Source organism: Notothenia rossii (genome assembly GCF_949606895.1).
Source record: "Notothenia rossii genome assembly, chromosome: 9".
Classification (NCBI taxonomy): domain Eukaryota; kingdom Metazoa; phylum Chordata; class Actinopteri; order Perciformes; family Nototheniidae; genus Notothenia; species Notothenia rossii.
The window spans coordinates 6,534,085-6,556,844 of NC_136907.1; the positions used below are offsets into that span (position 1 = coordinate 6,534,085).

Below are 22,760 nucleotides of genomic sequence, written 5' to 3' on the forward strand. Positions count from 1 at the left end.
GGGGGTCCGCGGGGTCTTCAAAAGTATTAGAAGTTGATCAATCAATTTAGCGAAAATGAAGGCTATTAAAAAGTACTAAACGGCATTTTCCAAGGTGTTACATTTTGTAGCTTGTTTTCAATAAGTATATAAATTGTCCAAAGAGGTTGTGTTCTACAGTCTGCCTGAATGTAATCATTGCGTAGGTGTGTAGTGTGATTCTGTGGAGTTTATTTATGGCATCCCGTTGGATTTGACGTCATCTGAACAGGACATCGCACGCTCACTGCTTGATAACGCGCGAAGGTCCGTACACGCCGGTTGCTAAGCAACATCGTTATGGGGAAATGCAAGTTTGCGTCCACATAGTTGGAAGATAAGGAGGAAGGACAATCAATACTGTATATAGTAAATGTGAGGTAAAGTGTGTCGCCAAGGTAACCGGTTAAAACTCAAAGTGGCGATGAGGTCTTAAAATGTACGGAAAGGGTCTCAAAAAAGGTCTTAAAAGGTTTTACATTTGACTTCTGGATTCCCGAATATACCCTGTGTTAAGATGATCAACATGAAGTGATGGTTAACTGGATTGTTTATCGCGTACTCTACTTAACGGTTGATTGCCTACTTTGTTTTTCAAAAAGCAATCCTCTCCAGGATTTTATCAGCGAGGACTTCCCCTCCGGCCGTCCTGCAGGAGTGGGTTTCAGCACAAAGAGGAAACACTGCCAGGACAGGAGTGTGTGCCGCCGCTAATGTGCTCCTGCCCACACACTCTTATCACTCCTACACTCAGGAGGCTGTTTTCACACAGCGCTGCGTCTCTGAAAAACAGTGACCATTTCATCTGGAGAGCAATTTGTACTGGATAAAAGCAGTTTAACTAATTAGCAATAAATACATTTAGAGCAGCAAAAAAAGCATTTAATCTGATGACAAAACATCCTGTACAACGCTGATGATGAGAAACGATTAAATATATCATAATTAATACAAAAAAGGGACTAAAAAGGGATAACAGATGTTCATCCTTAAACCCCAAATGATAGAATATGAGGAATTGCTGTCGGTCAAACTACCTATAAAGGAGTTAAGATTGGCAGAACAATGCAACATTAACAATAATGCATTATTATTATTCCAGAAACATTAAAGGTCCCATGTCCTGGCCATTTCTACTGATCACATTTCCATTGTTGAGGTCTACTAGAATAGATTTATAGTGTGCAATGTTCCAAACTCACATTGGTTTCTCAAACAGCATCTCTTTATAGTATGTGTATTCACTCTCTGTCCTACACGCCTTGTTGGAGCTCCTGCCCCCCCCCCTCCCTGTGAGCCCAGTGTGCTCTGATTGGTCGGGAAGCTTCGTCGCTGCTTCAACGGAGCAGACAGGCGATACAGGAGAACAAGCGAAACTCATCCTGAGCACACACAAACACTCACAGCCGAAGTAAAAACAATAAGTGTGGCTTGATTTTGAGTAAGAGAAAGGTTTATAACGCTGTGAGAATGGGTCTGCAGAGAGCATTTCTCCACCATCCCAACTCGTCTATTACCAACGTTCAGGGAGCTCTATGCAAGTCAATGGTTAGCTAAGGGATCCTGTTGTGGGAGGTGCTCCGTGGATTGGTCCATTTGGGCCAATCCGGTCATTTGTTGTTCACACGTCACAGAACCCAGGAAGCAAACAATGGAAAATGAGAAATGACATGGGCCTTTTAATAATACACTAACAGGACATTTTTAATGCAAAATGACTTCTCACACGGTTTAATTAATGAGCGGTAAATACGCTTTGAGAAGTTAAAAAGCATTTAGTCTGATAACAAAACAAACTGTACAAAGCTGATGCTCATCAATGCTGACATGTGTCATATTTATTAAAAAGAGGGGTTTATTTCTTAATACTGTGTGGGATATTTAATCCACACATATATTAGATTTGTGTTCTATTAACCCACATTCCCAGGATCAAATATATAGTTTTATTATGGCACTCTTGATGTTTTTGTTGCCCTAAATTACTTTAACATTACGTCTAGGCTGGCAGATTGTATTTTTAGGGGAATCTGTGTGTTTTAGATGCTTTGCTAACTCGTGAAACACACATCCAGTCGCAGGTTTTTATGAGCAGGAATCTGGGGACCGCTGTCTCTAATGAACCATCGCTCGTCATTTAGAGTTTTCCAACACGCCTTAGTTACAGAGGAACTGTGTTTTTGTATCATTCACATCCCCCTGGAACAATAATCATGTCCCACTTGTGCAGCACTTTGTCCTTATTTATTATTCTGCTTTGACACAAATCTTCCGATGTAGGAGGAAACTGTAGGACTGAAGTCATCCAAAAATCATTTTATCCCAAAGAGAGTTGTTGATAAAGATTGCTCAAGGGAAGAGAGGGTGACTTTTAGAAAGTTTCCACAGCAGTGTTCCCAAACCCTAAATGCATAAATAGACTTTATTTAATGATTACACAAGTCCTAAATACGATCAATCTGAACAGACCCTAATGGAGAAAACTCCATATCATCATCATGACTTGCTATCAAGGAACAATGAGTTGCAGTAAAGGAGCACCAATGTCATAAAAACACACAATGTTATTAGAAATGATTTCAACTTGGGTGAGAAAAGTGTGGCACTAATGGTAACGCTCTGCTGCCAGATCTTGCAGGTATGTGTAGCTGAGAAAGACAAATCAAATTAATTTTGTCTTGAACAAAGTACATTTTCTCTGGATTTGCCTAGCCCAAATGTTCCTTTGTAGTGTGAGAGTGTTGGAAAGATATGTGGCTTGTACAAAAATGGGTCCAGTATTTACTCTGGTGACTATGGGGCGAAATAATTGGTTATAATGTGTGTTCACAGCGGCGTTTGTGAAATCTAAGTGAAACAGATACAGAAAGCTGAGTCTCAGGAAGCCAATTTCTTTCTAAACTAACTCAGTACGGAAGCTAAGGAAGCTCTCAACCTACTTAAAGGGGCCCTATGAAAGATAGATAGATGGATGGATGGATGGATGGATGGATGGATGGATGGATAGATGGATGGATGGATAGATGGATGGATGGATAGATGGATATATAGATGGATGGATGGATGGATAGATGGATGGATGGATGGATAGATAGATGATAGATGGATGGATGGATGGATAGATGGATGGATGGATAGATGATAGATGGATGATAAATGGATGGATAGATGGATAGATGGATAGATGGATGGATGGATGGATGGATGGATAGATAGATGGATATATAGATGGATAGATGGATGGATGGATGGATAGAGAGAGATAGATGGATGGATGGAGAGATGGATGGATGGATGGACGGATGGATGGATAGATAGATAGATAGAGAGAGAGAGATATATGGATGGATAGATAGATGGATAGATGGATGGATGGATGGATAGATAGATAGATAGATGGATAGAGAGAGAGAGATAGATGGATGGATGGAGAGATAGATGGATGGAGAGATATATGGATGGATGGATGGATAGATAGATGGATGGATAGATAGAGGGATGGATGGATGGATGGATGGATAGATAGATGGATAGATACTTTATTGATCCCAATTTGGGAAATGTTTGCGTAGATACTCAAGGTTGCGGTATCTGACATACATACTGACACTACAAAAGTAGGATTGAGAAAGTTTTCTGAAACTCGACAGTAGAAACACAGCTAGAAACAAAGGGAGAGACCGAGGGAATGACATACCCAATGGCGTCCACAGTTGTTGGACGTGTTGATTTAAAAGAATGGTGCCTTAAGCTTTTCCTTCAAACGTCAGGATAATACTGTGTTCATGGAGAAATCCCTTGAGTATACGTGACAATATGTTCCCTTTTCCTGCTTTAATGATCCCATCAAAGGTCAGTGAGCCGATGCTGCAGCAGTCCTGTCACAGAGGGATGTTCTGTGTGTTTGACCGCAGCATTAATCTCTGCAGTGAGCAAATGTGAGATGGGTTTGTCACTTCGCAGCAGACAAATCAGACCATCTGAAGTCCCACATGTACCATCTCTGAATGAAGTGACCTCCTTTTGGAGATGAACTAGTTTCAAAGACCAACGGATACAGCTCTCATCACATTCAATATATACAGAGAATGGCGAGACACACGCATCCCCTAAAAGCTGCCTCTCCTCCTCAAAAGATGGCATTACTTTGAGCAGACGAAGCTTTAAATTAAAGTCAACATCCGGCACATGGAGTTTTTCAGTCCCATTTTTTTGTTCACGCTACCATCTGTCTGTCCACTGGCTTTTCACTGTTTAATCAGAGCAATATGATGCGAGGAGGGTTGATCCGTCTGGAGATATACGTCCTCCGAGACTTCTGGGAAGTAACTGTGGCTTTCTAGAGCACCTCTGAAAATGGAGACTGCTTTGGGCTATGTCAGCCTCCTTTTAAAGGGGGTTTCTGTGACTTTGAGGCATCTTGTATTAGACGAACACCGTCCTGGTAATGCTTACGGGACAACGTGTTTGCTGGAAGCATTTTGAGAGTGACCTGTGTTTATTTTTAGCATGTTTTTTGGTCTTGAAAATCAACCTTGTCCTTCGTTTTGGCTTTCTTTCTCAGTCCAATCATCTGTAAAAACTTCCTCTCCTGTCTTTCCTCCTAGCTCTTCTCCGGGCAAGCCTTTGAAATAAGTTGCCGCATTAATCCCTTAATCAGAGCGTCTAGGATTACCACAGAAGCCTCAATTACTGCCCTCCATCACCACTGTGTATGTGATTTACATCCTCCAACTAGTGCACTGATGAAGAACAATATGTACTAATGTGACACGCTGCTTTATCCACATAAAGACAACCACAAATCTCTGACCAAACTTTCTGCAGTTGAGATGCATTGTGGGTAATGTATGCGACAGGTGTTACGGATTTACAATTCCAATATCTTTGGTTCATTTGCATTTAAAGTGTTTTACATATTTTTTATGTTTCATAATTTAGTCTGACCTCGTCTATTTGTTAGCCATGTTGTTGAGTCAAGAGAAATTATTTTAAATAAACCGTGAAACATATCAGCGTTTATCACTAGCTAAAGGTGTGGCGATATTAGCCACACTAGTGACCCAAAGGGTGGTTAGCCTAACTCTTAATTTGACATTTTCGTACATTTGTTTTGAAATTATTAAACAATTTTCAGATGGATTGCCATAAAACTTGGATCTTAACTTCTTGCCCCCCTCAGGAGGAATTGTAATACCTTTGGCCCTACGTTAAACTTGATTATATAGCCAAAATCTGCTCAATGTTTCATATATATTCCAAAACCAGCAAAACTAATGCCATTCTCATCAGCCTTAGAGGAATATTTTAGAATAGAATAGAATCGTTTAATGTCATTATACATGTACAATGAGATGATAAATGCTTCTCCCTTTCAAGGGTGCCATCACAACATAAGACACCAAATACACGCAGCATACATACTTACTTTTTAAGCATGCTAACAAGCTAAACTAAGATGCTAAACTCAGGCTGTGACCTGAGTCTTGAGTATGTCACAGCCTCACAGAACTGTAAGTGTTGTTATTACACACAACAACATCATAATAATAAAAAGAATAGTAAACATTACTGGGCTTTCAAAGTGACTCACATCAGTTACACTGGTGATTCAGATTGAGTTGTGCTGTGTGGAAGTACACAAGGTGTTACCCTCTTATACCTGGGGAGTTAAGTCTGTCCCAGAATGCACTTGGGGGGATGGGACGGGCATGAGTGTTTCAGAGTCTCCTGTTCAGCAGAGCGTTGGGAGGAAGGCAGAGCAGCCGGGGGCAAAGCATGCAAATACAGAGAGGAACATGCAAACTCCCCGCAGACAGGAAGCTACAGCGCTGGTGATATGAGCTTCAAGCTGAATGCTCTCCCAACGACACACACGGAGATCATTTGAACACATCGTCCTGCCAAAACACGGACACTGACATGATTTAACATCAAATTCAGTCCTAGATAACCAGCGCGCAAAGAACTTTTATGCACTTCATTAGAATAGCTAAAGACCGACCGCAGGCTGCTACGTTTTAACCACACACACCTCCACACCTTCACACCTTCACACACACACACACACACACACACACACACACACACACACACACACACACACACACACACACACACACACACACACACACACACACACACACACACACACACACACACACACACACACACACACACACACACACACACACACACACACACACACACACACACACACACACACACACACACACACACATCGAACTGCCCGATTATTCCCCCTTTTATTAGTTTTATGAAGGAGATGTCCGGTCACCAAGGCGCATGATGTGTGTGTGTGTGGTGTGCTCAGCTCCGCTCTGTGTGTGTGTCTGTGTGTGTAGCTCCGCTCTCTGTGTGTGTGTGTTCTGAGTGTATATAAAACAGCAGGTACTCTGAGAGTCACGGACATTAATTCACAGATCAAAGCAGACTGGTTTACAGACTCTCCTGTTTTGCGAATCCGGTGCTTAAACAAGTTTGAAATATATCTCAAATAATGTATGCACTGTCATTTCCCCACGTAAACATAACAGTCTGCAATGAAATGGTTGTCTCCTGTGTGCTCCACTTCCTCCATGGCTCACCGGTAACTTTCTCAAAAATGTGCGCACGAGAAACTAACCCGTTATCCATTTTTTTTGTTTTCTCTCTCTTTTTTTTTTCATGTCTCTTTAGGGGCTCCGTAGAATTGCTTCAATAGGAGTATTGATGTTTAAAATGTTGCACCAGTTATATTAATGGCTTTTCTTAGAAGGTGTTGAGGAAAGGTTTGCTGCAGCAGGACAGACTTGTGCCTACAGTCCAGTTTTACGGGTTATTTCTCTGCACTTTAACAAACGGAGAATCGCCCGCTCTTTCCAGCAGTGGCTCTCATTGCTGCCTCTAAAACAGGCGCCTTAATTAACTGCAGCTCTGGAGAGACCCCATTTTTGGAAGTGCAATGACCTTCAAAAGTGTGCAGTGTCCTCCTTTCCCTCTCACTGCGTTATGGATGGACACTTTGCAGAAGCTCTTCCTCTCTGCTGCACAGCGCCGGCTGTCTTTCTCACACAAGGTGCCCATAATTCAAATGATGAGTCATATGTTCGTGGAGCTGAATGCAAAGCAGCTCAGCCCACGTTAGAGTCCAGGATCCCTTCCTGTCTGACCTTGAACAATGATTCTGAAACTGCTGAATGACTGGAGAGAAGGGCGTTGATCTTAGAGCAGCCATGCGTAGAATAATTAATGTATCTAAGTACCTGGAGAGAAGTCAAAAATCTATATCAGCCTTAATGGTAAAGCCTTTAGGATTATAAACTGGAATCTAATGCATTTGAGGCTTTATAAAGGCAACATAAGGAAAAACAAGTCGTATGATAAAAAACGTAGTTAATAGTGCCACTTTCAGGTTCAGTTATTTACTCAACTCGCATTTGGTGACTCAGTTGAGAACACACTCATGATTGAATTGAGCTATTATGTAAAGGCTGCACTGTGTGCGGCGCTCGAGGAGAGCAGTGGGGTCATAAAAGAGGGACAGCTAATCGTGTAATTGTTTCAGCACTACTCGGGATATTATATTGAATTCCCTTTGAATGCGGCAATTACTTTGTGCAAATATGACATTCTGACCTAAGGGCGGGATAGGAGAAAAGGGTTCTTCCTCTGGGGAGCATTAATGTTTAAGAAAATGTTTGAAGAGGTCGCCAATAATGAGGATCGATTCACTGTGGACCGTGAACATCGACAGCTCATTCAGATTGGTTAGCGTTTAGACCGAAGACCACATCATCATTATTACATTAGTATTGATTTCATGTTGTCCTTAATTTGTACTTTGATTTATTTGAGTCACAAGGCAGACGAGTGGTGGTGAAAGATTACAAATGGCCTATAAAGCCGGACGAAGGATAGCCGTTTTCCACTGCTTTAATTAGACTAACACCGGCGAAGATAAGCTGATCGCCTCCAGGCTCTAGTCACCTGCTTGAGATATAAAAAAACTAAACGAGGATATTTAAAAAAAAAAATGTCATACTATTCTTTAAAGGTGGGGTAGGTAATTTCGGAGAAACCAACTCGAGTGCGCTAGAATTTGAAAATACACAACCGGAAAAAATCTGCCACTTCCTTACAGAGCCCCTCCTCCAACACACACGAACGTGCACATGACCAATGAGGGCACGAGATAAGTTTGTGCACAGATGGAAGGCTGACAGGCAGGTAGGCCATCCAGTTATTTTAGTCGGGCCGGCTCAGATGATTGGTCGTGCTTTTTACAGCGCCACGGCTTCCACAGATGACATTTTTATGGATTTTTTGTCAAAGCACTTCAGATATTCATTGCTATCGGGATGTTAAGAGCATTCCATGGAATATAATAAAAAGTGAATCTCGAGCCGGTTTCTCGAACTTACCTACCCCACCTTTAAAGCGCAGGAACTAACTTTGAAGTCAAAATACCACATTTGATTTTAGAGTACTTCACCGTATCTTAAAGAAAAGGTAGCCGCTACCAGAATACGCAAACCAAAGTTTTTGCAGTCAAGTTTTGTAGAATAAAAAGACAATATCTGGGATTCTGCTGCATTGATTTAAATACTTTGTATGCTCCATTATTCAGTCTGACTTTGCCTACATGTTGAGCCATTTTCCTTCTGTTTTTGGGTCAAAAAAATACAATTGTTAGAATTAAACATCTGCTATTGGCTAGTCACTCTAAGGAAACATGCATAGGTCGTGAGGAAACATAATTGTCCTTATAGTTAAGTATTAAAATACAAACAGCTGTTAATTTGACTGCAGTTACTGGATCGTTTAAATGGGAAAATTGCATTTGTGCTGCTCAAGATGTTGCAATACTAACGTCAAAGACAACACTATTATTTATGTGAAATTGGTTCAATTAAAGATGCGCTCGCAGAGATGCTCCGGGTCAGGGCAGGATGCGGCTCTCACCAATGATCCAGCTGGTGGATTACATAACACCGCCTTAAGGCTTTGTGCAGAGCAGCATGGGCCTCTCACTAACCTCAGAAGGGAATTACATGCAACTTCCCCAATGTGTCTGCGGAGGCTGAGCAGAGGCTCCAGGCTCATCTGGAAACTGACTACACCACAACAGACACACAAAACCATTTGAAAAACATGACACACGCAGAGCTTCACGCCTCATGTTCCCCGCACCGTGTCAAGTCTCCAGTCGCTGAGATGTGTGTTTTTTGAACGTCCGCTGCCTACACAAGTCTCAGGGATGTACTGCAGGTTGTGTGGGGATTTTTTTGTCTAAACGTAAGACAGATTAGACACGCCTCTGTGCAGCCGACGTCGTGCACTTCATGGTAAGTGGAACATGGAGCAAGTGCACGCAGCAGCACTCTGTGACGTCCGCAGTCACAGTCGCTCCATCATTCCCTCGCAGTTTGAAGTGCGTTACATCAGCAGAGCGCCTGGGGGAAACATCCAGAGGGGTACTGAGGTTATGACTGCTGAGAGGGCAAAACACACTTATTGTTGATGACATCTGCTGGTCTTTGCTCGCTAAAAAACACTTATTCTACTATTTACTGAAGGTGCGGTGGTTCTGTTATATACGGTAATCAGTCAGACTAAGTGCTAGTGGTAATACTACACTGTGAATATGCTACAAGAAAAGTCCTGTATTTAAAAAGCTGCAGTGTTGGAGAGTAGATTTAGTCAAGTGTACTATTTTTATATCTTGCCATACTTGTACTTTACTTTACCGTGCTATGAAACTCTCTAATTCGACTCCAGTATAGTTCAGAATCAATTACTTCACACTTAGCTACGAATAGGATATAAAAAACCCATAATATGCTGATATTATATGATATGACAAACTTCAAGATTAAAATATTCAGAATAATAATATTCTGTTTTAACTCAATTCTTTTGATAGTCTTAACTTTTTAAATTTAAGACTAATGCAGGAATATATACAGATTTGTTATACATATTATATTGTCTTTATACTAACTGAATTTTCCTTTACTTAAAACTAATTCTGGATTATATTAGATTAGATTTTTAGTTCTACGAGTATAAGTACTGAAAAAAACAAGTGCAGATAACGAGGTAATATGCTAACTATATTTACAAATGTATATGAATAAATAGTGAGATATGAAAGTATTAAAACCCTATAGATCTGACATGTAGACTAAGTGGTATGAATTTATACTACAGGTCAGTGAGGGGAGGGGGGGGGGGTGCTTCTTTAATGTCCTCTCTAACATCCTAAATCTGTGTTTGTTATCACTGCGGTAGATGTTCTCCCTCTCACATCTGCATCACGCCCCCCCCCCCCCTCACTTAGTCAGCGGCCCCCAGACACGATGTCCTGCTTTGACTTCGGGATGATCCGCCTCTCAGTCAGAGGCTCTGAGAACACATTCATTTAAGACCTGGGGACCCTTTATGACATATTTTCACAACCACCAGACAACGAGACAACATAGCATGAGATATTTCTAACTCATGTTATGCTAATTTCCAGGTTCATATTAGTATGTTGTTCCTCTGTGACATGTCTACATGCTTTAATGTTCAGAAATGTCTTTATTTGTCTCATACTGCCTGTCTTTTCACCCTCTGTCTGAAACCAGAGCCCAATTTATTTATTATTTTTCTACAAACGTATCGCTTACTTGTTTTACAAATGTTGAGAAAAGGCATAATAATTACCCAGAGCCCAAAAATGACCCATTCAGAATGTTTGTTTTGTCCAACAACAGTCTAAACCTCATCATTCTTACTTATTAATACAAATTATAGAAAGTAAAAGCTGCAAATCCTCACATTTGTGAAGCTGGAACTATGACTATTAAATATGTGTTAATGAATAACCCTGTCAATCAATTAAAAAGCTTGAATTGATTTTCATAAATTGTTTGTGAAAAAGCCTTAAAGAAAGTGAAGCTGTCAGTTAAATGCAATAAGGAGAAGTCTCATGAGGAGAGGATATTCAAGTTAAATACAAATACCTCAAGTTTAAATAACTGTACTTTGTTAAACTCCACTTCCGGTTTACAGAAAACCGTTTCTTATCACCGTCATACTTGCTTGAGTATTATTCTGTAGCGTACATGAAAACAATCATTTTGATTGAGTCTGGGGACGTTTTGTTATCAGGGTCAGAAAGAAATTGTCTGGTGTCAAAGAGTTTTTCTAAATCTCAACAAATCCATTAAAAAGAACAAAACCAGCAATGAATCGATGCTAACAAGCGTCGCCAAACACTGATTCCTCCGAGATACAGAGCTCCACTGTTGTCCAAAAAAACTCATCAATGAGCCGCACTGTTGCACCGGGGGACATGTTGCTTCATCAGCATCCACACACACACACACACGCACACGCACACGCGCACGCACACGCACACACAGTCCTGCTGCTGATGCACACTCAGTCAGCAACTTTTTGAATATTTGTTTATGTATTTTTTCATGCAAAAATAGTATAACATGTTGTGTTGAGCCTCTCAAATACGGGTCCGGTAACCATGTATCTCCATATGTGTTGATTTTGAGTGTTTGTAATAAACTGAAGCTAAAAATACAACTGAAAAGCCCCTTGGGTCATCCTGAAAAGGCTTTGTCACAAAGCCGAAAAGTGGGTTGTTTTTCTTGAAACTCATAGAAAGTTGAAAGATATGTTGTTCTCATATCACAGGACAGTGAAAAGCTACAAGGACTTAAAGTAGCCCAACCTTCAACATCTACAACAGTAACATGCAACACACACATGCATGCAGCAGTTTGAATAATGAACAAAAGACAAATTCAATGCCTGTGTGTGTGTGTGTGTGTGTGTGTGTGTGTGTGTGTGTGTGTGTGTGTGTGTGTGTGTGTGTGTGTGTGTGTGTGTGTGTGTGTGTGTGTGTGTGTGTGTGTGTGTGTGTGTGTGTGTGTGTGTGTGTGTGTGTGTGTGTGTGTGTGTGTGTGTGTGTGTGTGTGTGTGTGTGTGTGTGTGTGTGTGTGTGTGTGTGTGTGTGTGTGTGTGTGTGTGTGTGTGTGTGTGTGTGTGTGTGTGTGTGTGTGTGTGAATAGGGGGTCGGTGAAGCACTTGGTGTGCTAGAACTGATGGCAGTTTAGGTTTTTAATCCATTTTCCGCCAGGCAGCTGGGAGTCACATCTGAACAACAGAAGATGCAGTCGACTCACCCCGAACACTACATAATCTAGAGAGAGAGTGTGTGTGTGTGTGTGTGTGTGTGTGTGTGTGTGTGTGTGTGTGTGTGTGTGTGTGTGTGTGTACACACTGACTGAGGAGCCACATTCATTTGTCAAAGTCAATTGAGAGCCATCTTGGGGGAGCAGCAGCAGTAAATGCTATGATTACTGTCTCTCTCTGTGTGTTATGTAATCCTGTTATGCCCTCTTGAGAACACTGTGCTCACATAACACCACACATTCTCATTTTCCTTTAAACTGCACTTTGGGTAACTGGTGGAAAAACAACAAATGTGTGAAATTGGAGGGTCTTCTCTGTTCAGCTTTAATATGAGAAATGTCTGGTACATGTTTTATTTTTTTAACCAGATCCTTTGAGACTTTAATAATCCTGCACCATTTAACACATACATATTTTAACTGTAGTGTATGTGAGTATATATTTAGTCCTGCCTTGATTACCTGCTGCTGCTGTAACATATATAATCTATACCCTTTCTTTCACTTTTAATATAACGAATACAATATTGGATCTTAATTTATCACCTCCACATCCATTTCAATAAAAAGGTTTAATATTTAAGAAAATAAAGAGGCTTGTATTTTGAAAACCGGTCAACTGACGCCGTTGCCTGTCAGTCCCTGGCTTCTGCGTTACCATGGAAACAACCTTGTGGCTCCACTCCGAGTCTAATTCTGTAGAAAAGAACAAGCTTGTGTAGAAAAAGCAAGGAAAATAAAAAATAAAAAATAAGAAACCCAACAACAACAAAACATGGCCGCATGTATGAGTCATCTGCTAACACATACACTCGGCAGCTTTATCACAGCCTGTCAAAGCTTCCCCGGGCACGATCATTGTAGCTAACGCCTCCCACGAGAGAACAAAAGCAACACCAGACTGTCGGGGGGGAAAGACCACGAGAGGAGGGGACACCCACCTCTGACTCCCCTCCATCAAAGCTGCAGCCGTGGTGAATTACACCCGGTTACATCGTGAGAGGGAAATTATAACGAGAAATCTGCAACTTTTCTGAAAATCAAGTCGTTTTTTTAAGCAAATATACCAATCATTCTCTGGGGTCTCCAATGAGAAATGTTCCCGCTTGACTCCACTTTATATCATCTCACAGCCAACCTATTCCTGTGATTGCAATAATTGGGAATAATAAGGGAATTGCATTCAATTTGGTAAATGGACTGTACTTATGGAGCGCTTATCAGTCTTTACGACCCCTCAGAGACTTTACATACTACAAGTCATCACACCTCAAAAGTCAACTTTATTGTCTATCTTCCAGTTTGTGTGTACAGAGAGATCGAAATACCGTTTCCCCAATCCAGAATATAAAAACAAATGTATATAAAAATACTTGTTAGACGCTTTTACCCAAAGCAACTTACATACTCAATACTGTGGGCAATCCCCACAGGAGCACTTTGGGGTGAAGTGTCCCAGAGACACAACGACATACTGACTGCAGTGGGGTTTGAACCTGTGATCCCTTGATCCCAACACCAACGCACAACCCACTGCACCACACGCATGCGCACACATTTAGACCTAAATAAAAACTATCAATATGTACAAAATAACAGTCCCTTCAATTCATTCATACAGAGCAGTACCACTTTCTCTAGGGAAGCTAACACTCACACACATTCACCATCGGGAGCTACTCAGGGTTAAATGTCTTGCCCAAGGATACATCGACATGTTGAGTGCACGGGCTGGGATCGAACCAACAACCTTCTAGTTGAAAGACGACCGCACCCCCTCGCAGCCACAGTGGTACAGATGTCCAGTTTGACTTAATGCAAGAATACACGGGAGGCGTGTGGCGCAGTGGATAGAGCCTTGGTGTTGGGATCAGGGGGTCACAGGTTCAAACCCCACTGCAGTCAGCATGTCGTTGTGTCTCTGGGATACTTCACCCCAAATTGCTCCTGTGGGGATTGTCCACAGTATTGAGTATGTAAATTGCTTTGGATTAACAAGTAATAATGTAATATGAATATGCACTTTCACACAAATCTGATAGGATGCATTTAAGAAGTGATGACATTTGGACACGGATGTTATTTCTTCATGTTACCATGTGTTTTTTTAAGATAAGATGGACCTTTCTTAATACCCGTGGGGAAATTCAGTAGTTTAACAGCAACAGGGTAAGAGTGAAAAACAGGACAGCACAGATTAATCAATTTAAGGATAAAATCAAAATGATAAATAACTAAAAAATAAGAAATGAATTAAAAAGAACATATATAGGTCTTTGATCATGTTTACATATTATTTACATGTGTGTGTGAGAACAGTGTGTATTTGTTGGTTAACACTGTACACTTAGCCCTGCTCCCAGTATACAGCACATATATATTATCTGCCCAGAAATCAATTATGTATTATGCAGAAAAGCACTTCAGGACTGCACTTTGACTACAGTTTTTGTTCATGTTTCTCATGTGGAGCCTAATGGACTACAACTGCGTCTTGTTGTGCAACGCTGTGTTGCATAAGGACAATAAATGTTTAAACCTTTTAGATTTAAACTGACTGTTTGGCAGAGGCATACAAACGCGAGTCTGTAATTCTACTCAAACGTCACGTGGACTTATATTCAACTTTATGTAATAATAATAATAATAATGTGGTATTGTTTTTCCATAGTTGTTTTTACCAGGAAGAAAGTTTATTTATCAAGAAGTTATTTAGATGATGTGATCATGACAGTAATCAGTAGTTGCAGTTGTCTGGTATACTATGGTGTACTCTCGCTTATTCCTTCGTATTCATCCTACAGATTTGTACAGATGTCTGTGGATGTTTGTGTATATATTTACTGTTTTAATTAATCTAGAAAGTAATTGGCAGACTACTTAATAATGTAGTGGGTGGCTGTGGTGCAGTGGGTTAGTGCGTTGGTGTGGGGGGCACAGGTTCAAACCCCACTACATGTCGTTGTGTCCCTGGGATTCCCCACAGTATTGAGTATGTAAGTCTCTTTGGATAAAAGCGTCTAACAAGTGACATGTAATGTCATGTAATAATGACAGTAATTGTAACCCAATTTAAAGTCTTCCATCTATTCTTGATAACCTAATCTCCCTTACATCAGTGTTAGTTAAAGATTTTAGAGAGCAGTTGTACCAGTAGTTATCTGGCCGTGCGCAGAGCGATGGTGTGAACTGAGAATAAGCTCCACTTTAATCCTCCTCCGCTTCACATGACCTCACTGTGATGCACAGACCACAGGACGGCGCCATTGGTCTGCCAAGTTCTCCCATGTGACCCGCAGCCAATCAGAGCCTCGCAGCGCAGCATACACCCCCGCAGGGCAGCCAGTGGTGGGGGGGTGGGGGTGAGGGAGGGAGAATTGTTTCTATGAATGGAAACACAGAGAAAAAAGGACAGCGAAAATCCTGAGACCCTCACTCACACCTCGTCGCTTCACCCTTCTTTATTCTTTTATCCTTTGCTGACTTATATATAGATACACATCTCTCTTCGTTTCCATAGCGTTTGGTATAATGTAGGTAGCAGTAAGTCTTTACTTTGCGACTGAATTCAAAACCCCAATATATCTCTTTTTAAAATCTGCACAGCCCTCCACTTTAAAATATAATATACTGTATTTAGTCTCATACTCACTGGACTAAGACTTTTAGGTTTTTTTATATTTATATGTGTAAATATTTGTCTTTATTTTTTATGATAACTAGTTTAAGACATTTAATACAATTATACTCAATAAAATACAGCTAAATATAATGTAATTTAATATTAAGTTATTGCAAAAGCAACAACTTTACAGCCACAAATTCAACATTTTAGTTGCAACCACAAATTAGTTATACATGTATTTAACAATGCCACTTTTTACAAGAACAGTCTCAATATATTCCACACACAGAGGTGGAAAAGTACTCAGATGTTGTACTTGAGTAAAAGTAGAAATATTCAGATCTTGTACTCGAGTAAAGTAGAAGTACTCAGATCTTGTACTTGAGTAAAAGTAGAAGTACTCAGATCTTGTACTTGAGTAAAGTAGAAGTACTCATATCTTGTACTTGAGTAAAAGTAGAAGTACTCAGATCTTGTACTTGAGTAAAAGTAGAAGTACTCAGATCTTGTACTTGAGTAAAAGTAGAAGTACTCAGATATTGTACTTGAGTAAAAGTAGAAATACTCAGATCTTGTACTTGAGTAAAGTAGAAGTACTCAGATCTTGTACTTGAGTAAAGTAGAAGTACTCATATCTTGTACTTGAGTAAAAGTAGAAGTACTCAGATCTTGTACTTGAGTAAAAGTAGAAGTACTCAGATCTTGTACTTGAGTAAAAGTAGAATTACTTCAGATCTTGTACTTGAGTAAAGTAGAAGTACTCAGATATTGTACTTGAGTAAAAGTAGAAATACTCAGATCTTGTACTAGAGTAAAAGTAGAAATACTCAGATCTTGTACTTGAGTAAAAGTAGAAGCACTCAGATCTTGTACTTGAGTAAAAGTAGAAGTACTCAGATCTTGTACTTGAATAAAAGTAGAATTACTTCAGATCTTGTACTTGAGTAAAGTAGAAGTACTCAGATATTGTACTTGAGTAAAAGTAGAAGTACTCAGATCTTGTACTAGAGTAAAAGTAGAAATACTCAGATCTTGTACTTGAGTGAAAGTAGAAGTACTCAGATCTTGTACTTGAGTAAAAGTAGAAGTACTCAGATCTTGTACTTGAGTAAAAGTAGAATTACTTCAGATCTTGTACTTGAGTAAAGTAGAAGTACTCAGATATTGTACTTGAGTAAAAGTAGAAGTACTCAGATCTTGTACTAGAGTAAAAGTAGAAATACTCAGATCTTGTACTTGAGTAAAAGTAGAAGCACTCAGATCTTGTACTTGAGTAAAAGTAGAAGTACTCAGATCTTGTACTTGAATAAAAGTAGAATTACTTCAGATCTTGTACTTGAGTAAAGTAGAAGTACTCAGATATTGTACTTGAGTAAAAGTAGAAGTACTCAGATCTTGTACTAGAGTAAAAGTAGAAATACTCAGATCTTGTACTTGAGTGAAAGTAGAAGTACTCAGATCTTGTACTTGAGTAAAAGTAGAAGTACCAGAGTGTAGGAATACTCTGTTACAGTAAAAGTCCTGCATTTAAAATGTTCCTCAAGTAAAAGTAGAAAAGTATTCTCATCAACATATTGTTAAAGTAACGACAGTAAAAGTATTCATTGTGCAGATTGGTCCATTTCAGAATAATAGATATGATATGTTTTATAATGATTGATCATTAAAGTGTTCTCAAAGCTGGTAAAGGTGCAGCTAGTCTGAATGACTTTGTATACTGCAGGGTAGCTGGTGGATTTACTCCAGGTGGAACTAAAGTCTGATTTAACACTTGATTATATTTCACATCATTCATCCAGATCTGTGAAGTAACTAAAGGTATTAAATACAAGTAGTGGAGGAAAAGTACACCATTTACCTCTGAATTGTAGTGGAGTAGAAGTACACAGTAGCACAAACACTAGATCACACTTCATGGCATGTGTTTGTGTCTTACTGTACGTCCCTGACACTTCATTGTGGATATAAAAAGGTGACATATGGTCTGTTTATATTCTGACACGGAGACAGGAAGGAGATGAGTCAGTAGAGTTATTTGTAGTGTCTGTGGTTTCCATGGAGAGAGGAATCATCTCTAGTGTGGCTCGACTTTATATTTGAACTTTTTCCAACAACGTACTGTACTGAGCGTGCAAAGGGGAAAAGAGATGATAACTGCAGATTTGAAAATTAAAATAAAGAAATAGGGACAAAAGAAAATGCAAAGCAAGACTATATACCGTAATTTTCGGACTATAAGGCGCACCTGAATATAAGCCGCAGCAGCTAAATTGAATGATGTGTACATATATAAGCCGCACTGGACTATAAGCCGCAGGTGTTTTAATGTTTAATTACCATATGTAAGGGTTCGTGCACAGAGGGGATTGTCGGGAAAGAGATGGCTGTTTGAGGAAGCTCCCATTTATTAACATTTCAACAAACAAGTTGCATATTTGCATAACGTATTCAAGTGTTAGCATTTAGTGCAATAGTAGCTACAGAACATGTGCTGTGCTGTGTAAACTGTACTGTATCACATAGCGTTTCAGACACACACACTTTTCAACTTTCAAACTTAAACGGTGCGCTCCCAGCGCACGTACCGGCAGTGATCTACAGCAGTGGTTTTCAACCAGTGGTACGGGGACAAACTGTCTCGCTCTCGTAATGTCTGTCTGTCTTGCTCTCGTTCTGTCTCTCGTACCACTCTCGGTTCCACTTTTACTTTTGCGCGCTACCTGTCTCACTATTTTCCGGCCTCCAGCTTTTCCTGCTGGAGCCCGCCGCTTAAAGGTGGGGGGCGCGGACCGGCCATAGAGCCCATAGAGTTAAAGGTGGTGGACTGTAACCTGTAAAACCCATAGATTTAGGAGGTCCCCTAGTGGCCGTTAGCTGTAAAAATCCATAGATTAGCCGCACCGTTATATAAGCCGCAGGGTCGAAAAATGGGAAAAAAGGCGCGGCTTATAGTCCGAAAATTACGGTATACGTTTCATAGAATTTGCTTCATAGAAAAGTAGAGACCTTTGTCAGTCTGTTTTAACCGTCAGAGAGGACATAATGCTCACTTTCAGGTTCATATTAGTATTTAGTGGCTCTACTGCGACATGTCTCCATATTTTAATGTTCAGAAAGCTCCTATTATTACATTTGTATTATTACATGTCACTTGTTAGACGCTTTTATTCAAAGCAACTTACATACTCAATACTGTGGACAATCCCCACAGGAGCAATTTGGGGTGAAGTGTCTCAGGGACACAACGACATGCTGACTGCAGTGGGGTTTGAACCTGTGACCCCCTGATCCCAACACCAACGCTCTATCCACTGCACCACAGCCTCCCATAAAAGCCAATTCAGTAATTAAATAGTGGAGTAAATGTGTTTTAATGCAGGATCTCTTTTGGACCATGTGTGATTACTCATTACTCTGTTTTACTTTTCAAAGGAAGCACAGAGAGCATTTATGCAAGAAAGACACGCTTTGTGTTTTCTTCCTGCTACAGTTTCAACACATTTGCATGTTTAACAGATGAGCTATAAGAGGTCGTATAACCCGAGAAATTCAGTTAAAAGTGAACAACTTTTTCTAAAATACTGATACAGGGTGTCAAAGTATTAAAAGCTGATAAATCAATTTACCAAAAATGAAGGCTATTAAAAAGTATTAAACAGCATTTTCCAAGGTGTTAAATGTTGTAGCTTGTTTTCAATAAGTATATAAATGGTCCAAAGAGGTTGTATTCTACAGTGTGCCTGAATGTAATCATTGCGTAGGTGTGTAGTGTGATTCTGTGTAGTTTATTTATGGCATCCCGTTGGATTTGACGTCATCTGAACAGGACATCGCACGCTCACTGCTTGATAGCGCGCGAAGGTCCGTTTACGCCGGTTGCTAAGCAACATCGTTATGGGGAAATGCAAATCTGCGTCCAAATGGTTAGAAGATAAGGAGGAAGGACAATCAATACTGTATATAGTCAATGTGAGGTAAAGTGTGTCGCCAAGGTAACCGGTTAAAACTCAAAGTGGCGATGAGGACTTAAAATGTATGGAAAGGGTCTTAAAAGGTTTTACATTTGACTTCAGGGTTCCTGCATATACCCTGTGATACGCATATGCCCTTATATGTCTCAGTCACTAATGAGCAGAGCTGAATTCATTAAATGTTGGAGCCGTTTTCATTAATTACACCCATGTAATGTTACACAGAGGCCGTTTAACACTTAATACCAATCATTTAATTGAAGAATAAGTCCCTGCGTTACACTAAGCCGACCCCAGTTCATTCATTTGCGTAAATTAAAAGCACCGCAGTGACTATCTAGCGTGTGCAACATCACGCCATCCAGCTTAGTATTACATGTGTGAGGGTTCAGCTGCCACACTTTTAATTAAACTAACCAGCATGGGTTACATTTACGGTTAAATCAATTAAAATCGTATTTAATAAGAAGACCAAGAAGCTAGTGTAGCGTTGTGTGGGTACATCTTGAGATGCAGTAAGGTGATAACATTTTGTTGGTTAGAAACACCCAAAATCTCCCACCTGTTGTCCCAATTAACCAATGAAGCATGGGCGGTTCTGGGGGAGGGGGGCCAAGTTACCAAAACAAATATTAAGAAATAAGATAACAACAACGTTTATTTTGCATTAATAATGTATTTATTTCCCGAAAACGTATTTTAATGTTCTGTATCTTCGGCCAAAGTAACAAAAAAAAATGAATACAATTGTAAAAAAGTAATCGACACAAAGTCTGTTCTAAATCAAACACCAATAAGGTTATTTCATGCGCTATGACTTTAAACCAAACATGTTCAAACCTCCTCCTTCCTGCATTAAATGGGTCCCTCTCATTACATTATTGCCCCCCCCCCCCCCCCCCCCCCCGCCGCCCCCCACAGTCAAATTAGTCTAGAACAATCACAGAAATCAAGACCTCACAGATTAATGTATTAAGAGGTCAGTTCTTTCTCCTGATTGGTTACAACCTGCTCACCTGACCTGAGACCTGTTTTCATTCGACTGTTTCATAGACGATCCAAAAAAGGCACTGAATGACATTTCTTCATTCCTCCTGCTTTAAGATGTATGTGCTTTTATCAGAAAGTAAGTCTGACTGGCAGCAGATTGATCAGATTGATCAGATTTGTGTCCAGGACAACAATGAATACCTATTTCTATTGTAATGATCAAACGGCGTTGAAGATCAGCTTTGACCCTTGCTCATTCCTCATAAAGCTGTCGACGTCACTTCAGGTTTATTTTCAACTTCATTTAACTTAAAGGGGCAGCATCCTGAAGTTGGTTACCATGGTTACCTACATCTAGAGATGACCTAGTTATCTAACAGCAAACCTCGAGTCCTTCAAACGACTCGCTATCTTTCCTCCTCCTCTTCCTCCCCCTCCTCCTCCTCTTCCTCACGATAAGTGCTATATGCTTGTAAAGTAATGTATATCTTATTATGAAACACTATATAACACTGACAGTTTGAAAAACACTTCGCATCATTAATACTTCTGTACTGTCATTTCTCATAACTGTTAACTAATTGATTTAATTAATTCATTAGTGTATTCATGTATTGTTTGTCATTCAACGTAGGCAGTACACGTTAATCAAAATGCTGTTAATTTGACAAAGTGAGCCAAGAGGCTGTCGTCCCTGGACAGATGTTTCAAAGTCATCATAAATGATTGCATTAAAAAACATATTGCCTGAAGGCGTCATCATCCCCAACTTCAAAGATATCTGTTTAGCCGTGTTCAGTATATTAGTTAGGGAGACGTTCTTCTGTTATAGCTTTAACAACGGCAAACCATGTCGTTATGCAGTCAAATAAACAACGTGTTGTTGATCTCTTAAAGGTCCCCTGTTATACTGTTTTTCATCAATATAATATAGGTCTCAGATATATCCAGAGCCGGTCTCTGATTGGCTGAAACACCAAACAGATCATTCCAGCATCTCACAATCCCCTCTGTTTCAGCCCTGTTTCCAAAGTGCTGATACTCTGTCTGTTACTTTAGATGAAAATAAGGAGCCCCTCCCCACGCCCCTCTGAGAGAGATTTGGTTAGAAAGAACTCAATGGTGCTCTAGGAGGAGATTCAGGTGATAAGGTGGGGGGGGGGGGGGTTACCATGGTTGCTGATTGGCTAATGGTTACACAAGACAAAACATCATAAAGTGACCGAAATCTGATCGGCTCATTTTCAGACAGTTTTTATAGAAATGGATCAAAAAGAGAGAGAATCTTTGTTCCTGAAACTTTCAGAGTCTCTTTCCACAGAGGGGACACATGTTGATGTAGAAGAGACATGGAGAAGAGGGGACACATGTTGATGTAGAAGAGACATGAAGAAGAGGGGACACATGTTGATGTAGAAGAGACATGAAGAAGAGGGGACACATGTTGATGTAGAAGAGACATGAAGAAGAGGGGACACATGTTGATGTAGAAGAGACATGAAGAAGAGGGGACACATGTTGATGTAGAAGAGACATGGAGAAGAGGGGACACATGTTGATGTAGAAGAGACATGGAGAATAGGGGACACATGTTGATGTAGAAGAGGGGACACATGTTGATGAAGAAGAGACATGAAGAAGAGGGGACACATGTTGATGTAGAAGAGACATGAAGAAGAGGGTACACATGTTGATGTAGAAGAGACATGAAGAAGAGGGGACACATGTTGATGTAGAAGAGACATGGAGAAGAGGGGACACATGTTGATGTAGAAGAGACATGAAGAAGAGGGGACACATGTTGATGAAGAAGAGACATGAAGAAGAGGGGACACATGTTGATGTAGAAGAGACATGAAGAAGAGGGGACACATGTTGATGTAGAAGAGACATGGAGAAGAGAGGACACATGTTGATGTAGAAGAGACATGAAGAAGAGGGGACACATGTTGATGTAGA

General features: G+C 40.2%; 1 protein-coding gene across 2 annotated transcripts in view; it reads left to right on the top strand.

Moving 5' to 3' along the window:
• Positions 1–22,760, top strand: part of ppm1e (protein phosphatase, Mg2+/Mn2+ dependent, 1E) — a 46,203-nt gene that overhangs the window by 9,938 nt on the left and 13,505 nt on the right. The gene's annotated exons all lie outside the window — the stretch shown is intronic.